Source organism: Dermacentor andersoni, chromosome 6, assembly GCF_023375885.2.
Source record: "Dermacentor andersoni chromosome 6, qqDerAnde1_hic_scaffold, whole genome shotgun sequence".
NCBI lineage: Eukaryota > Metazoa > Arthropoda > Arachnida > Ixodida > Ixodidae > Dermacentor > Dermacentor andersoni.
Genome location: NC_092819.1, coordinates 43,210,136 through 43,229,423, shown reverse-complemented (window position 1 = coordinate 43,229,423; position 19,288 = coordinate 43,210,136). Strand labels below are relative to the sequence as shown.

General features: G+C 51.2%; 1 long non-coding RNA gene across 3 annotated transcripts in view; it reads left to right on the top strand.

Annotated features, from left to right (window-relative positions):
• LOC126521974 (uncharacterized) overlaps window positions 1–19,288 on the top strand; it is a 155,254-nt gene that overhangs the window by 14,118 nt on the left and 121,848 nt on the right. For all 3 annotated transcript variants that reach the window (XR_011894911.1, XR_007597324.3, XR_008610407.1), the window contains exon 2: window positions 10,324–10,378. This is a non-coding gene — a long non-coding RNA (uncharacterized lncRNA). The remainder of the gene's footprint in view (window positions 1–10,323; window positions 10,379–19,288) is intronic.

The following is a 19,288-nucleotide window of genomic DNA, read 5'->3' as shown; positions in this document are numbered from 1 at the left end:
GTGTGCATGCATCCTTGTTTGCTTGCTTGCGTGCGTGCCATTTTCCCATCGTCCTTGACTTGGTTCGGAGTGGCTCGTTTTGATTCCTTATCATCATTTGTTTGCTCCTGGCTCGGCCGCACGCGCGCTGACTGAAACGGAGACTTTAGAGCCCGAAATGTTGCGGCGTGCTCCTATGCGAGGGAAACGAAGGGAAGGGGAAAAATGGTTTGAACTATATACAGAAAGGCAAGGCGGGGTCTAGCAAACGCAATTTGTCTTCGCGGCTACCGCTGTTTTGCTGGAGAACTCTCTTGCAGCGTTCTAGGGCTTGTTGTTCCTTTTATTTGTATTTTTTGCTCTTTTTTTGTGTGTGTTCGCCTGCGACTGCTCTGCACGTTTTACATTTGATCATTCGTTGTCATGCGCTCGAGAGTTACGCCCTGTGTATACTGTAGAAATGCGTTGCAGATGTCCCGTTTGCTTGCATGCAGCGCACTGTCCACCGTCGGGCTCAGTGGCTATGCGTTCTGCGGTTCGATTCCCGGATGCGCTGCCCGCGTTCCGGTAAAGGCGGAACGCGGAAATGCTCCTTCCATTAAATTTAGGTCCACGTTAAAGAATCCCAGGTGGTCAAATTATTAAGCATCTCTCCATACGGACGTCTCACTCGTAGCCCACTGTGTACTTTCGAGTCGTAAAGCCTTATCATTTCAGCGTATTGCAGTTTTGACTGCCGCATTTAGAAGCAATTCAGGCGTTCGAAAAAGCTGCGTTCAGTATACGCATGGTCCGGAAGTAACGGGCTCTATTTAACCGGAGCTTTTCGATCCCACCGGTTGCGGTACTCCTCGGGGGTCAAATGATTCGAGTACAGAGGTGCACGGATTGGCCAAAGTGCACGTTTGTAGTGAAAATGAACATACTTATTCGTTTGTCTACCTTCGAACAGCAGTGATGAATCAGGAGACGGGCCAATCTTCTTTGCTCGTTCATCAAGCTTCGATTTAGGCATGACACGTAAAACATGACACACCTGTTTCCTTCCTTTTTCCTTGTTTGCGTGTTTACAGTACGCGTGCAGCAATGTCTCTCTCTCTCTCTCTGTGTGTGTGTGTGTGTGTGTGTGTGTGTGCGTGTGCGTGTGCGTGTGCGTGTGTGTGTGTGTGTGTGTGTGTGTGTGTGTGTGTGTGTGTGTGTGTGTGTGTGTGTGTGTGTACGCTTAACGAAGATAACAGATACTTAACGAAAGAGTGAATGGTAGAACGACGATACGATGGCAACGAAGACGACGCCACGCTCACAACGACACCACGATGACATGACAAGGATTGTTCGCTGTCTGCCACCTTAAACAGTGATCAGAGAGAGAGAGAGAGAGAAAGGCAAAGGAAAGACAGGGAGGTTAACCAGAGATTATCTCCGGTTGGCTACCCTGTACTGGGGGAGGGGCAAGGGGATGCGATAGGTGAGAGAGAGAAGGATTTAAAAAAAAAAAACTACACACACATGCACGTACACACAAACTGTTTCTGTGGGCACTACAGTGATCAGTAATCTACAAGTTCGCGTGGGGTGCCTCTAAACGGAATCGGCGGCTCATAATTGTGGTTCACATTCATTTAGTTCCAGTTACCACAGTGTTACTCACGCTTCGATGCAACGCTATTGTGTCCCTTGTGGCTTGGTGTGCCATTCACAAACACGTATTCGTACCTCACTGGGATGAGTGACACACCTTCGCGCCATAGTTACGGCCGCGTGGAGTCTGTCAAACATCTATACTTTACATCTTTCCTCACTAAATGATGACCAGCGCCTTCTACTCCACGCCACATTAAATCATCTGCATTTAAGGTCATTCACAGTGGCACATTTGCATGAACCATGGCCACGAGTGTCACAAGTCCAGAAAACGATACGTGCATTACTGCAGTTCCTGAATTCAAGAGACCTAAGTGATTGAGTACTGTTGTTTCGATGTCCACCTCCGGACGATGCGACGCCTTAATTTTCTTTCTTTCGTTCTTTTTATTTATTTCTTTATTTCATCCCTCAACCCTTTCTTCCTGCGTATATAGAATAGCAAAGCAGACATGCGTATGGTTGACCTGCCTGCATTTCCTTCCTTGTTGTCCCTTTCTCTCTCGTTTGTTTAAAAGAATGAAAAAGTCACAGGAGTCCGCCTCTTTTGTGCAGAGAGAAACCTTCAATTTTGACATGACCTTCAGCAGACGCAGTGAGGAATCGCGTGGGTGTATGCGATTTCATCGCGTCGCCTGCATCCTTCTCTCAGACGTGGCGATGACGGATGGCGGAATCTCGCCCCGCGGCCTTTGCCTGTTTCTTTTCTTTTTTTGTTAACCTTAACTCCCAACCCAGGATTGTATGCGATCTACCACTATACTCTGCATCGCAGGGCGCCATTCAGTCGCCACCGCTTCGTATGTACACGCGCCGCCATCTTGGCGCAAACGCCCTTGTGCAGACAGCTTGATAGACGAGCACTGCATTTTCTTCGCCTCGCGTCCCAGCACGTTTCCTGCTCCGAAGCAGAGCGGTGGCACCGGAAATGCAAATTTGCGCCACGCGGGCTACGCCGTGCTGAAACAGAGATGATGGTGCCCCGAAAGGAAAGACGTATGATCGAAGCGGGCCTCCGTTGGCGCGCCGCGGATGCGAGCGTGTCGCGCCTCGAAGGTCGTGTCGCCCGGCGAATCAGCTTCTCGTGTCTCCTGTGTACGCGTACGGGCAGTATGCAAACTTGAAAGCAGTCGCCAGATGTTGAACGCTTTATGGCGGTGATTAAACGACGATGCGACCTTGCTTCTTTTGCACTCACTGAACTACACACGGGGAGTGTTGCTGACTAACTACACATCTGCGCTCATTCGCAGAGAGAGAAGTGTGTTATAGAAGGATAGCAAAGGACTTAGGTTGACGTGGCTATACACACCTTAGTATGTTACTGCGTATGACTAGTATGGTGCAGGACACAGAGGCACGAAACACGCGCAAGAAGATACTCCTCAGTATCCACAAAGGCTAGAATCGACAGGTCATTATCAGCACATATTAGCATTCGCTCGTTTTACAGAAGAAAAAGAAGCGCAAACGTATGGCGAAGAGGCAGGAATTTCGGCTCCTGAAACTAGTCGGACCTTTCCACATCTCGTTTCTCCAGCGCCTCCTCTCAAGTACAGACTACTGGCCATTTCATAGTGCCCCGCCACTATAGAGGAATCCCGGGTGCAGTCTGGACCAAGCTCGAAAAATACGGGAGGCCACGACGAGGAAAGAATAAAGCCCTCCCTTGTTGCACGTGCATGGCTTCGATACATCGGTGGGCCCTAGGACGGGGGGTCACACCGCCGCCGCTCACGCTCACGACGCGCTCATCAAACCTCGGCCCATGGCCCCAGCGGCGGCGTCCTCCTCTCAGCTCTCTCTCGCGCAGCGAGGGGCACAGAAGGGCTCGGCGCAAGTGTCGTCCCCACGCATTCGGTTTCTCCAAGCTCTGAGGCGAAGCTCGTTTCGCGCGTCGCTCAGCACCGCCCTTTTCTTTTCCCTCCCTCCCGCCCGCTCTCCTTCATAAATGAGTTCAACGGGCCTTTACGACTGCGGCTGTAAAAAATTTATCGCCTCGGCGATTCCGGAGCTAGCAGCGCGCCGGAGCCGCCGCTCGTCACACGGGAGATGCGGCCGCCGCTGGTGCATACACACAGCGTGCGCGGCCGACATCCGCTTGGATTTCCGTCCTCGGGCCCCCGGCCAAGTTGAGACCGGAGCGCGGGGTGGTGCACTGTATATAGGGCTAGTACACCGACGAAGTAGTGGTATGCCTCCCTCCTTCTCAATCTCCTCGGGCCACCCATCTCCCTTCATCCCCGAAGTTATGACGCTCGCAGGCATAACTTGTGTCTATATTCGCTAAGCACTGAGCGGTCTTTCTCGAAACCTGCAGCGCAGGCCCCATCGCATGCAGACGCCGCCGCCGCCCAAACAGACGACGCCCTCGGCACCGAGGAAGTGCAGATGGCGTTGGGCGCGCGCGATGCTCGTTGCACACGATATTCCGGGGACAAAGAAACAAGTATACATACGGCTAACGTACTTACTCGCTCGGGACTTTAAAACATAACACGCAGCGCCGCTGGCTCGACGCTAAGCAATGAAGTGCCCGTGCCAAGCCTCCAAATAAAGTGTCGGGCGACGGAACCGTGCGCTGGTATGAGGCATGACGGTCGGTACAAGACAGGCGCGCGCCTCTTTCGCGTTGTAAAAAGAGTGGTCGCAACTGTGGCTCGTCATTCGTCGCTCTTAATCGTCGTAAATCTCCGCCGGGCCCACCGCGGGCGTAGAGTTTCCGAAAGCGCTGCCGCTGTTATATAGCGGAGCTCGGAGGTTAAGCGTTTGTCCATGAAGATAGCCGTGTTATACTCATACGACATGCCTGTGCAGACGCCTAGTCAAATAGGAGCGTGCTCTGATGACGTTTATATCGCTTCCGCTTCCTTTACTGGATATACGGGAGGCCTGAAGGGGCACGACCACATATGCGTGAGGGTCGGGGTTAGCATGGCATACAGTACTGATATACACATTACGTACGAATGAGTTGCATCCTGTGGTATAATATGAAACGTTGCCTTTCTGGTCCGAGGCACGCCTGTTGAATGAGTTAAGGCTGCACGATATGGGTGCTTGGAAGTTTGACAAATGGTGACATTCTCTGCAAGAACGGAGAGGCCGTGAGCCGCGGGTTCTAATTGCCGTGTTGGATGGTATAAGTATGAAGAAGTCAGAAATTATAAGGTGTGGCTTCCACTGCACCGTCGAAAGAAAGAGAGAGAGAGAGAGAGGTCAGACATGTATGTACTGTTTCCGAATGCACGTGCCCAAACTTATTAAAGCGAAGCTTTCATATTGACTACCCTCCTTGGTTTGGTGTGGCTGTTGGCTCGGGGGTTATATGTGCGCTGAATGAAATTACCAGCGTACGTACTTATATAGCTTTTGTATGCTGACCGACAAAGCAGTGTAAGTAAGCTCAGCTCTGTTCTGCGTGACAAAGAAAAAAAATTCCGACACCCGAACGTATAATGCTGACTCATAGCTATCTCTAAAGCACACCGCGACTTCTCAATAGAATACTGGATTCTATTTATCTGATTATTTTATCTGCACTATTTTCTTTGAGCCATTCCGGTATATTGCCCTTAGTGTATGCCCTTTCTTAACCAATCGTACACATCCAGGCAGTTGTTGCATCCGTCCCCAATCCGTGACCATCGAGCGCCATCTCCACAAGCGAGGACTACTCAGACTAAAGTAGTCTTGCTAATAAGTGTTCTGTCTTTCTCTCTCTCTTCCTTCCTTCCATAATGGGTACTGCATGTGCAATTGTGGCACAAGAGGCACAGAATCCTTACACGTTGCTTGATACATCTCCTCTTTTTCGTGCATACACCTGTGATCACCATTCTTCCCTCGACAAGTATGACAACATCGCCTTCCTCCTCGTGACATCGCTGCGTACACTTCTCGCGCATTTGAACTTTGCATTTCGGCGTAGCTTAAGTGCTAGCGCTGTAGTGCATAAACATGAAAAATTGAAGGACAGTAAATTTGGGACCTTTGCGCTGGATAAACACACACGTTGTATGAGATATTACACACTCCACAGCATGAATGTAAAGAAAATTGTTCGCATCGCGGTTGGCTGTAGAGCATTTAACTAACAGCTTGTCTGAAGCTTCGCTCCACACAGATTCGAACATGTGCGTTGAATCTGCATTTGCTTTTTATACAGTAATTTCTTGCTTTTTTTTCGTTTAGGGTACTCCTCTTTCGATGGATGTCAGCACTTGTCTCACCCAGGAACATATTAGAGGGGGGGGGGGGGGGGGGCAAGAGAGATATTCCGTGGTGGAAAAGCGGTTGAACCTAATCTTTAACAACACATTTCATTTCGTTTAGTATACTTTCAATGTTTAACGGTTTCATAGCGGATAGATTAACGGAAAGTAGTGATGGGGTGATAAAGTACGGCGAGACACGCCTCAGCCACAGTATACATATATAAACTAACTTTATTAGTTCAATCCAGCGCTCCATAAAACTGTTGAAATAATGTTGTGGAGTCGTTGATAGATTATTCAGTGTATTCTTGTAGCGCACAGGGTCCCTTGACAGCGTAAAATATTTCCCTGTGTTTAAAATATCCGCTCACTATATTATGCACTTCAAGAAGGTTTGCCGATGAAAGGAAGGAGTTACTCAGGTAGCGCATATTATTTGCACGAAACTGGTGTTGATACAGCTGAACATTCCTACATATACTTCAGAAAAAGAAAAGCATAAAGGCTGGCTTTTGCTACGCCCTCAGTATAGCAAACAAACCTTGATGCGGAAATGAGTGTGTAGTTCTCCGAGCACTTCGGGCATTGTCAATACCTGCCGGTGAAGTAGTCGATCAGCCTTGTGGCAAGGGGTTCAAGTGGCACTAGGCTGCTATTGTTTCATGTTCGCACTGAATAATCCTGTTACACCCGCGCGATCAACCCCCCCCCCCCCCAAATAAGCCATCCATCCGCAACGAAGTAAACATGACCGTCTTGCATGCGCATGCGACTGTTCCCACTTTGAAGTTCTTCAACCCGACGCTGTACTCTCTCTCCGGTCTAGTTTTCTGCATGAATTAGCTCCGCGTGGTTACCAAATCCAATTAACCGGAAATCTCTCGCTTCCCCCAGCTAAAGCGCGCGGATGCCTAAAACCACCCACTCAGAGCTTGCCGCGTTGTTGCGCGCAAGCGTGCCTCGGCGTGAATCATCGCGTGCTATCTCTAATTGGCTCTAATCTCGTTTAAACTCGTACGGCGAGCGTCATCGACCATTACGGCCCCGGCGACGAGGAAAGGGGAGCACTCGCTCTATCATAGGTTGCTGCTAAGTGACGTCATTGCGTGTGGCTCAACCGTGCCGCCTGTGTCATTCTTGTTTCTTTCGTCCGGTGCAAATAACACCCCGGGTATAAACCCGTAATTTTTTTTCAAGCGTCTAGCGCAGCTCTGGGTGCAATCTGTGTAACCTAGCCTGCTACTTCAAGCGCAGCATAATCGTGAAGCGCGGTAAAACTAAATCCCCAGTCCGGAGAGAACGGGGAGAGAAGGAGACGAGCGAACCTGCCCAGGTCTCCCCTTCGCCACTGCCACTACCAACCAACCCTGTCATCACGTGCCTCGCAAGAAGTCCCTATGCGGGAATCGAGGTGCTTGCGAGGGGGAAATAGGGACGATCTAATTTGGCTGCGCATGCCCTGGCAACGTAAACTAGGATTATAAACACGGTCCTCCGGGTCCCTCGTTGCTGCTTTTTTTATGTATTCTTTCCTCATCCCTGGCTCTGGCAGTGCCACAAATCTAGGCAGCCCGATGTCATTGGCCACGTACCCGCCATTACGTCCCACGTGCGGACCTTGCATCCGTTCTTCTATAGCTATCTCGTTTTGAAACCCCGCTTCGGGAATCTTGCCTGCCCCGACGCTGACGTCATGTTAGAGTCGTAAAGTCAAGATTTACCTCCGAACCTATATCCTGGCGGGCAGAGGGAATAATCCGGCACCTAGCCTGATTGCAATCATCGGCAATGACCAGGGGTGTTCCCCCGTTCCACGCCTTCTAGTTGACGTCGGCTGCGAGGACCTGCTGAGCGTTGATGTTTGAGTAGTGCCTCAACGGTAATCTTCGCAAATAGTGGGGTTCCGAGCGTGTCTTGTTGGTGAGTATAAAACAAAGCACGAAAGTACTACACTGAGCATCTACGTCTTGTCACCAGTACTTAACGACTCCACTGTTTGATAAGAAAGCATGTCGATACAAGCGTGAGTTCGGCATAGTAATCGCACGAATCTTTTTCAGGGTAGAGTTGAAGAAAGCTGCATAAGATGTTAGCTTGTTATCAAAGGAGAGGTTAGGACAGATGATAGGCATCGCAAAGCCGCCTCAACACAGAAGATAGTGAACTATCATTCGAAAGCTGACCTGTGCGATCCATTGATCTGTGGTGCGAATGGGTGGAACACTTCAGCGTGATTTTTTTTTCCTGCCTGTGTTGCCACTTGCCTTACGGTGTACTTTCTCTCTTACCTTATGCCCTCTACTCTTCACCCTTCTCTTGTGAAGGGTAGCAAACCGAATATGCCCATCTGGTCAACCACCCTGCATTTCCCTTTATTTTCTCTCTCTCTCTCTCTCAGGGTGAGAGAGAGAGAGAAGGGAAGACGGAAAGGCAGGGAGGTTAACCAGACTGAGTCCAGTTTGCTACCCTACACGTGGGGAGGGGAATGGGGAGTGAAAGAGGGAGAGAGAGAACTTAGGTGTACGATGTCTATAGTCGGGCACTCAAGTCTGTTGCCCTCAGGTAGCGAAAAAGCGCTCGAACTGCTTTCTGGGCCAATGAACTGTGAGGCCAGGCTCCCAAGATCTTCGCTTCCGTAAATGGCCTGTCATCCAGTCTATTCAAGGCACACTGGAAAGTCTCACGTTGAATCTCTGAGTCTCTCTCAGGGTGAACGATGTATTTCGCTAGTAATGTTGCTGACGTAAAGATTTGGTCAAAAGCGTAACAGAGGTGAGTGTTGGATCGGGTGCAGTGCATAGTTATGAATGTCCCGTGTCTACTGGGAGTACACGTTCTATTTTACATGCAAATTTCATATCACTTCATTCGCGTCTTTTGTGCGGGTCGTACAGCTGCGGCATGCTTGCCTATTCCTCAATGCTTTGATTTACTTACTAACTAACTAACTAACTAACTAACTAACTAACTAACTAACTAACTAACTAACCAACTAACTAACTAACTAACTAACTAACTAACTAACTAACTAACTAACTAACTAACTAACTAAATAAATAAATAAATAAATAAATAAATAAATAAATAAATAAATAAATAAATAAATAATTTATTTATTTCTTGGCAAGGTTTATACGTCCCAAGTCATGGGCTACTTGAGAAGCTGTAATGTAATTAAATTCGACCACCTGGAGTTCTTTAACGAGCGGACAAGTCGATGTGCGTGAGTGTTCTCGCATTTAGTTTCTCTCAGAGTGCGGCCGGCCGCAGCCTGGTATGGAACGCAACGCTACTGAGCCACCAGGATCTGGTTCGTATCCTTCCGTTCCAATACTGCGCTCGGAATGCGTCGTCTCATGAGTCATCAACGAGTTACACTGGAAGATCGCAACCACCGATATCGCAACGCCATTGTTACCTGCGCCTGCATTGACACTCGCGACTGCTTGGGACCTTGCTTTGGGAGCGCCCGGGTCGCGAGCTGCGAAATGCATAAAGCCCCCCCCCCCCCCCCCCCCCCCCCCCCCTCTATAGCCATCGAAGAACCGCTGACGTCAGTGCTACTAGAGCGAAGGCCATGATTTACAACCTGCGCCGCAGCATTCAGTCGTCCGGTATAGACGGGGGAGTCGTCGCGGCAGCGCCCGAGAACGTGACAGCCTGCGAGGCACGGTGGCGAGTCCCCCCCCACCCCCCTTCGTTCGTTCGTGCTCGCAGGCGAAAGTGCTGAGCGCGTGGCGCCGCCGCCGGCCCGAAATTGCAGAGCACGTGCACTTAGCCGAAATCATCGCCTCCCGGACAACGCGCGGCGCCTCCGGAGAGTCCCTCGCAGTGCAGTGGTGCTGCTGCTGTTGCTGCCGGTTCGGACCCACGGCTGCCAATTGTCCGCAGGGGTACCATAAAGAAGGCGCGCGCATCACGAGCCCGTGAGAACTCCCCCCCTCCACGTCTGGTCCCTGTGTGGCCAGCCTTCGCTTGCTTCCTTCCTGCGCCGTCCTCTCACTCTTATCTAGGGGTGGCTAGACATTGGAAGCAGAGAGGGATGCCTGCAGACGCATGTGTACGGCTCCCCTTATTCCCGGGGCCGTGGTATGGCGACCGCTGCGAAACGAAGAGTCATCGCCCAACCACTTCGTGCGGCCTAACGCGCATTTGCGACCGATTTTAATGTTCGATCTTTCTTTTTCCTTTCTCTCTAGTTTTGAATCTTATATTTTTGCTGCGGGTTGTGCGCTTCGGATCTATTCTCCCTAAAATCATCTGATTACCGCGATTCGATTGAGTGCTGCGTCGAAGCCCGCTGATAGGAGCTCATCAAGAGTCGTTAAGTTTCGCTTCTTACACTCTCCCAAAGCTCTTGATAGCAGGCGGCGTCTTCTTTAAGTGCATTTATGTAGCCCTGCCTCCTCGTCGTATACCACCAGGCTCAAACGTGGCCGCTGTGTGAATCGAACGTTACGACTTTCCTTATTTCTAATTGCAGGACTTACCTACCTATGATCGCGGGGCACACTCGCCTGCGTCCTCGGAGGAAGAAGGTAAGAAAGTTTTACGACTACACGGATTCACGAACGTGCCTAATTTTTAGCCGTGTTACGGCTCGCGCCGTGCCAGTTCCATACGCAGAGTACCTCGTGACTGACGAAGGAAGGTGTTGAAATGCCGTCAGGGCCACCCGTTTCTTCAGAAGAATAATCTAAACGAAAGGACCTTCTAGATGCTTTTGTGCCGCAGACATGGTTTAAGGCTTAAGCCCTCGCAGACACTGCAGTACACGTTACCACAATAGCTACCATCATCTCACAGGCCTGCCCACACACGCAAGCTCACTTTACGCCTTGCTCACACTGTACTCTCCCAGGAGGCCCTGGTATCCCATACCAGGGCCGTCTTGGAGCCGCAAGGCTCAAGGACGGCCTCCACGACCATAGTGCTAAATAAAGTCGTTCATTGTATTTATCTCTTAGGATGACACTCCGTAGTGGTTCAGTGGCTTTGGCGTTCTATTCTTGCGTACGACGTTGTGGGATCGATTGCTGGCCCGTGTACCGGGATTTGGGTTTACTTCCGGTCTTACTTCCGGTCTCTATCTCCTTCATCTTTTTCTTCCCATACCCTTCCCCGTGCAGTGCTGTTGAGGTGTCCTCCTGTGAGAGACAGTTACGGCACTGCACTTATCTCTTCCATTTCTCTTTAAAAATCACTTCACACACGGATTTGGGTGCTCTTTCAGAATCCCCAGTGGTCGAAATTAATCCAGAGCTTTTCCACTATGGCGTGCCCAAGCCTATTGAGCAGATTCAGGATATTCAACCCCACAATTTCACATCCCAGATTGTGTCTTAAGCGTGGACAGGTAAACGGCCCGCGCGCGTAATCGTATACCCAAAACAAAACCGCTCCTAAAGCTTCAGCAGAAAGATACACTGAAGCAAAGCGAGGTTCGTAGCATATATCGGTTAACCCGGCTTGTATACCGCTGAATATTCGGAAGCTGAGGGTATTCGTTACATTATATAAATATTTGTCGTTGATTTGGTTTGAACGTCCGTTTGTATTGCGATATACCGAATGCGTCGTGGCAAAGTGTCCCCCTTTTTCTGCTGGCGTTTCCCGGATGTCAATATTTTTTTTCCAGTCAGGAGAGGGAAAAAAAGATGCACGAAGAAACAGGCCACTCGGTCACGCAAATCTGCTTTCACTGACACACGGGCACCAAGGTCGTTCACAAGCAACGTGTCAGGGCGCACCACAAGGGCGGACCTCTGATGTGAAGGGATCTCACTTTCAAATATGGATATGCGCTGTATCAGCGCCGACTGTCGCCGGTTCCGGTACATTTATCTCGGCGCTCGAGTCGCGCATTTTCAAATACATCCGCTGACTCTAGAAAAATAAACTCTCGGAAAAACAAATCACATTAAACTACGGGGCGTCCACCGCACCCCTGGCCTCGTTTCTGCAACGTCCGCCGGCACCCATGCGCCGGAAACACGCGTATCACCGAGCCGCTCAAGAAACGAGCGCCGTCACCTGCTGAGCACGGGGCGTCGTCGTCGTCGTCTGCTCAGCGGTGGTAGTAGCAGACGACGCCATGGGTGCCCCCACGAATTTGCGTGAACCCCTCGGTCGTAGAACGCACGCAGGAGATCAGCTCGAAACCACCACCACAGAGAGCAGGTTGCGAGAGCAGGCTCTTTGTTAGCCGACTGTTCGATTTCTTTTTATTTTGCCCTCGGAAAACAAGAAGTAAACAAAACAGAAGGAAGCGCGCAGAAGCACCCTGCTCGGTTCTTTTCGTCTGTTTCCTTTTCTCGTTAGGGTTAGCAACATGCGCAGGACCCCGCATTGTTCTCGTTCGCGGGAACACCGTGTTCACGAAATGATGAGCAGCTCACGCGCACGGAACCCCCATAGCCACAGCCACCTAAAACCAGACCCTCCTCCTCCCGTTCTGCCGTTCTTGTACTTTCCGCTACCGCCGGAGAACAACGGCGTTTCTGCCAGTCAACAACAGCTGAAACTCGAGGGCAGCCAAGGAGCGCCCTTCGCTGTGTAGCGGGGTGTCGATGCTGCGGGTCGGTGCTGAAGGCGAAAGCTTCCCCCCCCCCACTCCCCCATGCGTGCCCCCTCGCATTGCCTCCCCCCTACTTTCCGGGGGCGCAGGCGGCGAAGGCGCCGCAGCCGCTGATGAAATATGAGGGGCACCCATCGATAACCCGGGCAGACCTGTCAGCTTTTCCCGGTACCCGCTGGAGGGCAGGCCGAGACAAAGCGAAAAACCAACCGCCTTTTACTTCGCGTTGCGCTTTCCTTTTATCTTGTGCCCCCGGAGCTGGGCGAGCATAAACCTTTGCTCTTGAGACTTCTTTGCGGTTGTTTTCTTTCGGCGGACCACGTCTTTTTTGTCTTCTTGCTTCGCTTCGCGGGCACGACACACGTGTTCCGTTTCGCGTTCGTTATGTTCTAGCGATTTTGCGGAACCGCGGAAAGGAGAGACGGGAAGGGGCGGTTATTTAGAGAGCTAATGATTTATCCGTAAGAAATAATAATAAACGAAGGAAGAGTGTAGTAACGCAAGATTCAGCATGGGTGCCGAGAAGAGAGAACAAAATGAAGAGGCAGGAATGAAAGAACGGCGGTGTGTGTGTGGGGGGGGGGGGGGGGGGGGATGAAAGAAAAGCGGCAGAGCGGTAAAGGAATCTCGAGGAAGGCGACAGAAAGACAAGAGTGATTCCCGAGCGCCTCCTCGGCCTCTCATTTCCTATATACAGCCTCTCTGGCTCTCCGCGTTGAAAAAACACGCCGGAGGAGAAAAAAAAACCGCCTCGCGGCGCGGTGTCTCGATCGTCTCCCATTGTGCGCCGTCGGTACGCGTCGGTCCCGCGAACGTATTGTTCGCGGCACCGCGGGTTGCCCCGCGGGAGTCCACCGGGTGCACCTTGCGTTCCTTTCGCTTCCCGGGCAACGGTGCTTGCCGGGGACTGCGAGCCCAGCCCGGTGTGCCCCGCGGATGGATCGCTCAGCGTGCGGCGACCATCCCTGTGCGTCTTGCCTGCCCACTTTCCCGCATGCTCGTGCGTCTCCGTGTGTGGTTTTTCGAAGAGCAAAGCAGGGGCTCTGGCCCCTCCAGCGTTGGTTCTCGTGGAAGGAAGGCGGCAGGAGAGGAGGGAAAACGGGAGCCCGGGGAGGGAGTGATCCCCAATTAGAGGACGCGCGCTGGGTTGGGCTGCGTCGGTCGCTTGGGAGACGCCGCGCGTTCGGCCGGTTGTCACGAGATCTGTGAGAACGCTAGCGCGGGGCGGACAGCAGGGTGGGGTTGGGGGTCAGTGGAGACTCATAACAGAGGGTTTAACAAGAACCGTCCGGTATTCTGGCGTGCTCAGTGGCGCTTTTGGTGCGGAAGAGAGACGCGTCCACCGCAGTCGCAGAACCCCACGACGTCCCCTGGCGCGCACAAAATACGGCGGGGATGGTGACGACTTTGCTGTCGAGTTTGAATGGGAACGGAGACCCCCCACCGACGCTGTGCGCCGTCGAACTGCGAGAGGTTTTGGGCCGACGCAGGTGCATGTCCGAGGCAAAGCCAACAGAGAGAGGCCGCGCTAAAAAGCAGTCTTTATGACCGCCGCTTAGCGGCCTATTACGACCTTAATGAGGGGTCTCCTGGCAGGCCTCCTGGAGGGGACGATCCGTTCAAGCCTGGGAACTTTTCGCGCGCTTGTGCGGAATACGCGAGGCATGCTTAGGGAAGGCCCTTTCAACATGTCGCATAGCGGCTTAGGTGTAGCAAAGAAAAAAAAAAAAAGATGCAACGAACGTGCCCGTAGACGAACTTGAGCAGTATACTGTAATGGCCGAACAGTCGTGAATCTATGTTCATCGTGGTACGTAATCTGCATCAAAGTACGGCTCATGATTGGGAAGATTAGCTTGTTGAGCACGTGTGTCTGTTGGCAACAGTGAACCTGACTGGTGAGGTTTAACGTTCCAAAACGACAGCTAAGCTATTGGAAGACGGCGTAGCGTTGGGAAATTGGGGGGGAGGTGAATGTGTGCTTTGCACAATTTTGACCACGTGAAGTTATCCACTGTGCAGCAACAACAAATAGGGGTGTGCGCTATCCAGATCCGCTTATCTCAAGCAGAACAGTGAGTTACTATAGGACTACAGAATGGCGTGTGTGGCGTCATGTGAATACACGGGCGGTCTTGCACTCCTGTACCACATCGAAATGGGGCTGCCGCAGCTCGGCATCGAACCCGAAGCCTCGTTCTCAACAACACATGTGTCAAAACCACTGATTCACCGCGACAGCTAACGCTGACACGACATGCATTTTCTTTAAGTTTACGTATAAAAGGTAATACATTCCGCGCGCAAGCATTTCTAAACATGAAAAATAAAGAAGAAATAAGGAAGAAAGAGCAGAAAAGAAGACCAGACGATTGTTCTTGTTTTTACGTAACTCTCGAGCGAGGGATCATGTCAAGGCACCGTTATACTATTCGGTTATACTAACCGGTTATACTAACCGCTGAAAAAATTCGCAGTGACGCTGTCTACCATCTTTTCTGCTCGTTTCTCTGTTCCAAATTGATCTGCAGTGTGTAGAAAACGAGAACGCTCGGCACTCTCCCGGGTCGGAGGTCTGTCGTGCTCTGATGCACAAAGCACTTGCGCACAAAAGCCGGTTTCAGAGAAATAAGAAAAAAATAAAAACACATTCAGGACGGCAAATTCCCCTCTATTGTTTTCCCGTCCAACGGCGAAACGTTTCTGACAAGAAACACGTGCCGACAGGAGAGCGTGCCGCTTGCATGGCCAAAGTGTACCGTTATCTAAATGGGATCCGTCTCGAAATCCCATCCGCCTTGTTCAAGCCGCTCACTGTCATCTCTCGCGCGGAGAAGCGAGCTGCTCCGGAATAAAGCTTTACATAGTCGTCGCCGAAGCCAAAGCTCGAATTGAACTAGGAAGAAGACGAAGAAAATGTACAACATATAGCGCGCCCGTAGCGGAAAAGCCGATATTCTCTCCAAGTCGAGAATAACGAACGACTCACTCAGGGTCGGTGGCACCGCGGATGGAAATTCGATCCCTTGCTTAGTTGTCCGCTTTGCGCTTCTCTCTCCAGCCCGTGTTTCTGCTCCTCCTTCTTCGTTTTGACGGCGCAGATTTGGAAATGCTGGCGAGGCTGCCAGGTATATACGGGAATCGCCTATCAGAAAGCCGTGTCAGATCTGTACAAACGTGAAGGAAAGGGGTATTATTTTCGAGCAGAGGGCCGATAATATCCTGTCGCTTACGATCCTAATGCCACTTGTCGTGCTGTTCCTTTTCTTTGTTTATTATATTTCCTTTCTTTACCTTCCTTTATTTATTTTTGTTTTCTTTTTGCCTATCAAGCGCTAAAGGAGACACAAGGAAATGCATGCTGCGTTCAGTTATTCAATGTACGTCTCTTAGGGAGCTCAGCTGTCGTTAGCACGCGAACGTCTTACAAGTCAGCGAACGGCGTGTTGTTCGAAGTCGTCTTTGAGCCATCTTTGGCCCGGATTCGGTAAACGTCGTGCAACTAACCGTTTACTACTTTAATTACGTTACATTACTTACCGTTCAGTAAACGTTACACTCGCCGTATACACCTTCGCGTATAGTGCCATGGTTTCGTTGGCGCCACCGAAGTGGCGATCCTCCGATTAGTCCGTCAACTTGGTGCATAACTTGGCTGCCGTCACTCTGTGCATGCCGCACATGCATTGTGGATAGCACTGGATGGTGCGTGTTGAGTGACGTCGTGGTACTTTCTATTGCACCGTGTACAGGATAAATCTCGGGACCAAACCTGCATTTCGTTTAGGAGGAGGAGCACGTGCTGCTGTTGCTGGATTACTTGCAATCACGTTGGCGGATATCGCGTTGTGTTTACGGGTCAACCTGTTTAGGCGGATTGCGACGAAGATGAAAATGCGCTCCAAATTTTGACGCCCGCCTTTTTATAAGCTACCTGAACGTTGACCCGGCGTATATTTTACAGTCGAATGGGGGGTGAGGCGGGGGCGGGTGGGTGTAGGATAACAGAAGCATGAAGAATGGGACTCATACCGTCTATCGAATTAAGGAAACATGCGTGTCGGCTTAAACAGGACCGAAGGGTCACAGAAGACGGAGAGCGGTCGAACAAGGCCCAATCTGTTTTTTTTTTCTTTGCCTCTCATACTACCGCATGATTCTCGTTCTTGACTGGTTAACATCCCTGCCTTCCTTATTTCCCTCTCTCTCTCCCCCGTAATGGGTGGTGAGATTTTACTTAATTGAAATCAACCTCACCCTGAAACCAATTTTTCTACGTGCATGGGGACTTGTCTTCAGATCACCTGCAAGACTTATGGCCTTGTATAACTTTAGCTTTGTCTGGTTTGCGGTCGCACTCCGAGCGCCGGCGGCACCGCCCACTTGCTATACGCGAAACAAGCGGTTCGCGTATCCTGCAGAACTCTGGGAAGGGCTTTTGTGCTACCATCTTCTATTACCAGCCCGCGCGCAAACACGTGTAAGCGCGCGTTCAGGTATACATATGGCCCTGACGACGAAAGAAAGGCTCCCGGGAAAAGAAATTCAAAGATAAAACGTGCCGTACAGGCTGTTTGTAAGTAGGTTTGGCTAAAGCTGCCCGGAGTTCGTGTCGCACACAATGAAAGCATGGGGGAAAAAAAAAAAGACAGTGAGGCCTTTAGATAGCACGAGAGGCCTCGGGCAGAGCGGCATTAGCGGCGGCGGCGGCAACAACAGCAGCAAGCGGCGACGGCAGCCGTGCTGTATTGTTCGCGTGTGGTCTTTAGTTTACGACGGCCCAGCTGCTGCCTTATAGTGTCTGGCGGGGACATTTTTACGAGTGGCAATTTATTAGGGGCAGCCAGCTAGCCCGTTCCCGGATCACCTCCTCCTGAAGGGGGCCGTCCCGGCCAATTGCGTGCACTATCGACGTCAACTGCAAACAACGTCGAAATCAACTTGTAGGGAGACGAAGGCGTTGAAGGCGGAGGAGAGGCGGTGTTCCTACAATACCGGTGTGTGCCCGCACACTGCGCTGTGCCTGCGCCCTTAGCACTCGTTCTCATTCGTTGCCATGAAATTTCGCACTGTTCCTGACTCGATGTAGTCATGAAGTTAAATGACTCGAGATCCGAGTCTACGGTGTCTCGTGAATGCCAGCGAAAATTTTACGGCTTCGGTTTGACCGCGATGGCTGTCGTATGATTAGAACCGTAGACATGATCTGGTGGCCACCATTCTGTCGTCCTTGGATTTTTCGCGCAGTATACTATTTACCATGAGTATGATGAAAACTGCGGATGTACTTGTGCTTCTCTCCAAGGGTTCCTTAAACGTGCATGTGAGCCCAAAAGTGTGAGCAGAACTACTTTCCTTATTTATTCGCAAGAAGGGATGAAGGGAGGCGAGAAATCGCATTCGACATCTCGCGCTCAGCTGCGCGTCAGCTTCAGCCACTTAGACAAGCACTAATGAACGCTGAGAGTCGGCGTATTCACCCGATTGAATGTCAACTCACAGCGACGCTGTTCACCTCGTCGCTTTGTCTCTCTTGCATATAGTTATCATTTGTCAGTCATCCATTCTTCAGTAGCGTGCAAGCTGTTCAAGAAAAGTCAAGCAATCGTTCAACTAAGTATTAGCAGGCCGTCTGTATACTCTGACATCCGAGGCCGCGCGGTTCGAAAGCGGGAGAGGACACACACAGATGTCGCGCAGCGCTGAAGCCCAAGACCTCTGCCGTGTTCCTTGGCTGTATACGTTGTACTCGTCACTGCACGCATTTCCCTTCGCGACGACCCAGTGTGTATACCCGCGCCGCGCTCGCATCTCGAACGCCAGGGAGAGGCCGAGCACGAGAGGCGGCTTCATTAAGGCCGCCGCGCGGCAGCCGCGCCGTCATAAAGAGAAGGCCGCGATTAATCGGAAAAGAGCCCGAGCGCGCGTGCCCGCGCGCTCCCAATGCCATCGTCGCCAGAGAACAGTGGCGGCAAAACGATTGTCAGCTGCGCCCGAAAACGGAAGCGAATTGTCGGCGCGTTGGGTCGGTTGCGCGCATCCGATGCTCTTGGCTTTGTCTGTTTTTGCTCTGCAGCTACCGAGTTTGTTATATATCTTGGAGCCGGCGTCGTCTACGACTGTGTGCAACTGGCATCTGCGTGCAACTGGCGTATACAGGCGCGCGCGCTATACTCGAAACACTCCCAAGTGCGAATGCAGCGACTTCCGTTAACTTAGCCGCACACGCGAACGAACGCGTCCGTGTAACGCTCCACGTCGTGTTCGAACTGCGCGCTGCCATGCAGATGTGGTCGGTTTACTGATGGGGGAAGTTATATGGAACGGGCACTTTAATTGGTATATCGCGCAATTTCGCCTTGGCACACCGCATGAGCCGTTTAACAGCGCAGCCATATGGACGACTGCCTATATACTCAGCGTTTCCGTAGTGGATATATACTGCCCCGAGTACAATGGTGTACGGAAGGATTGACGAATGGATGCTGCTCGCTGCATTCCATCAATTTAGAGCTGCGCTCTCAAAGTACTCTCTCTCCACATTGAGGCGAGTAATCATCCGTGGAACAACGCCTAACGTACTTCAACTGCGTAAAAAAATGTCTAAGATGCTTTCGAATAGGAAGTGCTCGTTCATATAGTGTCAGGCAGTTCTCAGCCGAGTTCTGTCGGAGTCTGTCGGTTATCACGATAATCTCGCCTTTTTGACATAACCTGGCCTAACCCTTCCTAGCCATCTCACCTGGAACGAGGTAGATCAACGAAATAGAGTTAACATGCACTATACTGGGCGAGGCGGGTGTCGAACCCTGGGCCATGCGTTTCCGATTTGGCTACTCTACTCACTCAGCCACAAGCCCCACAATACGGC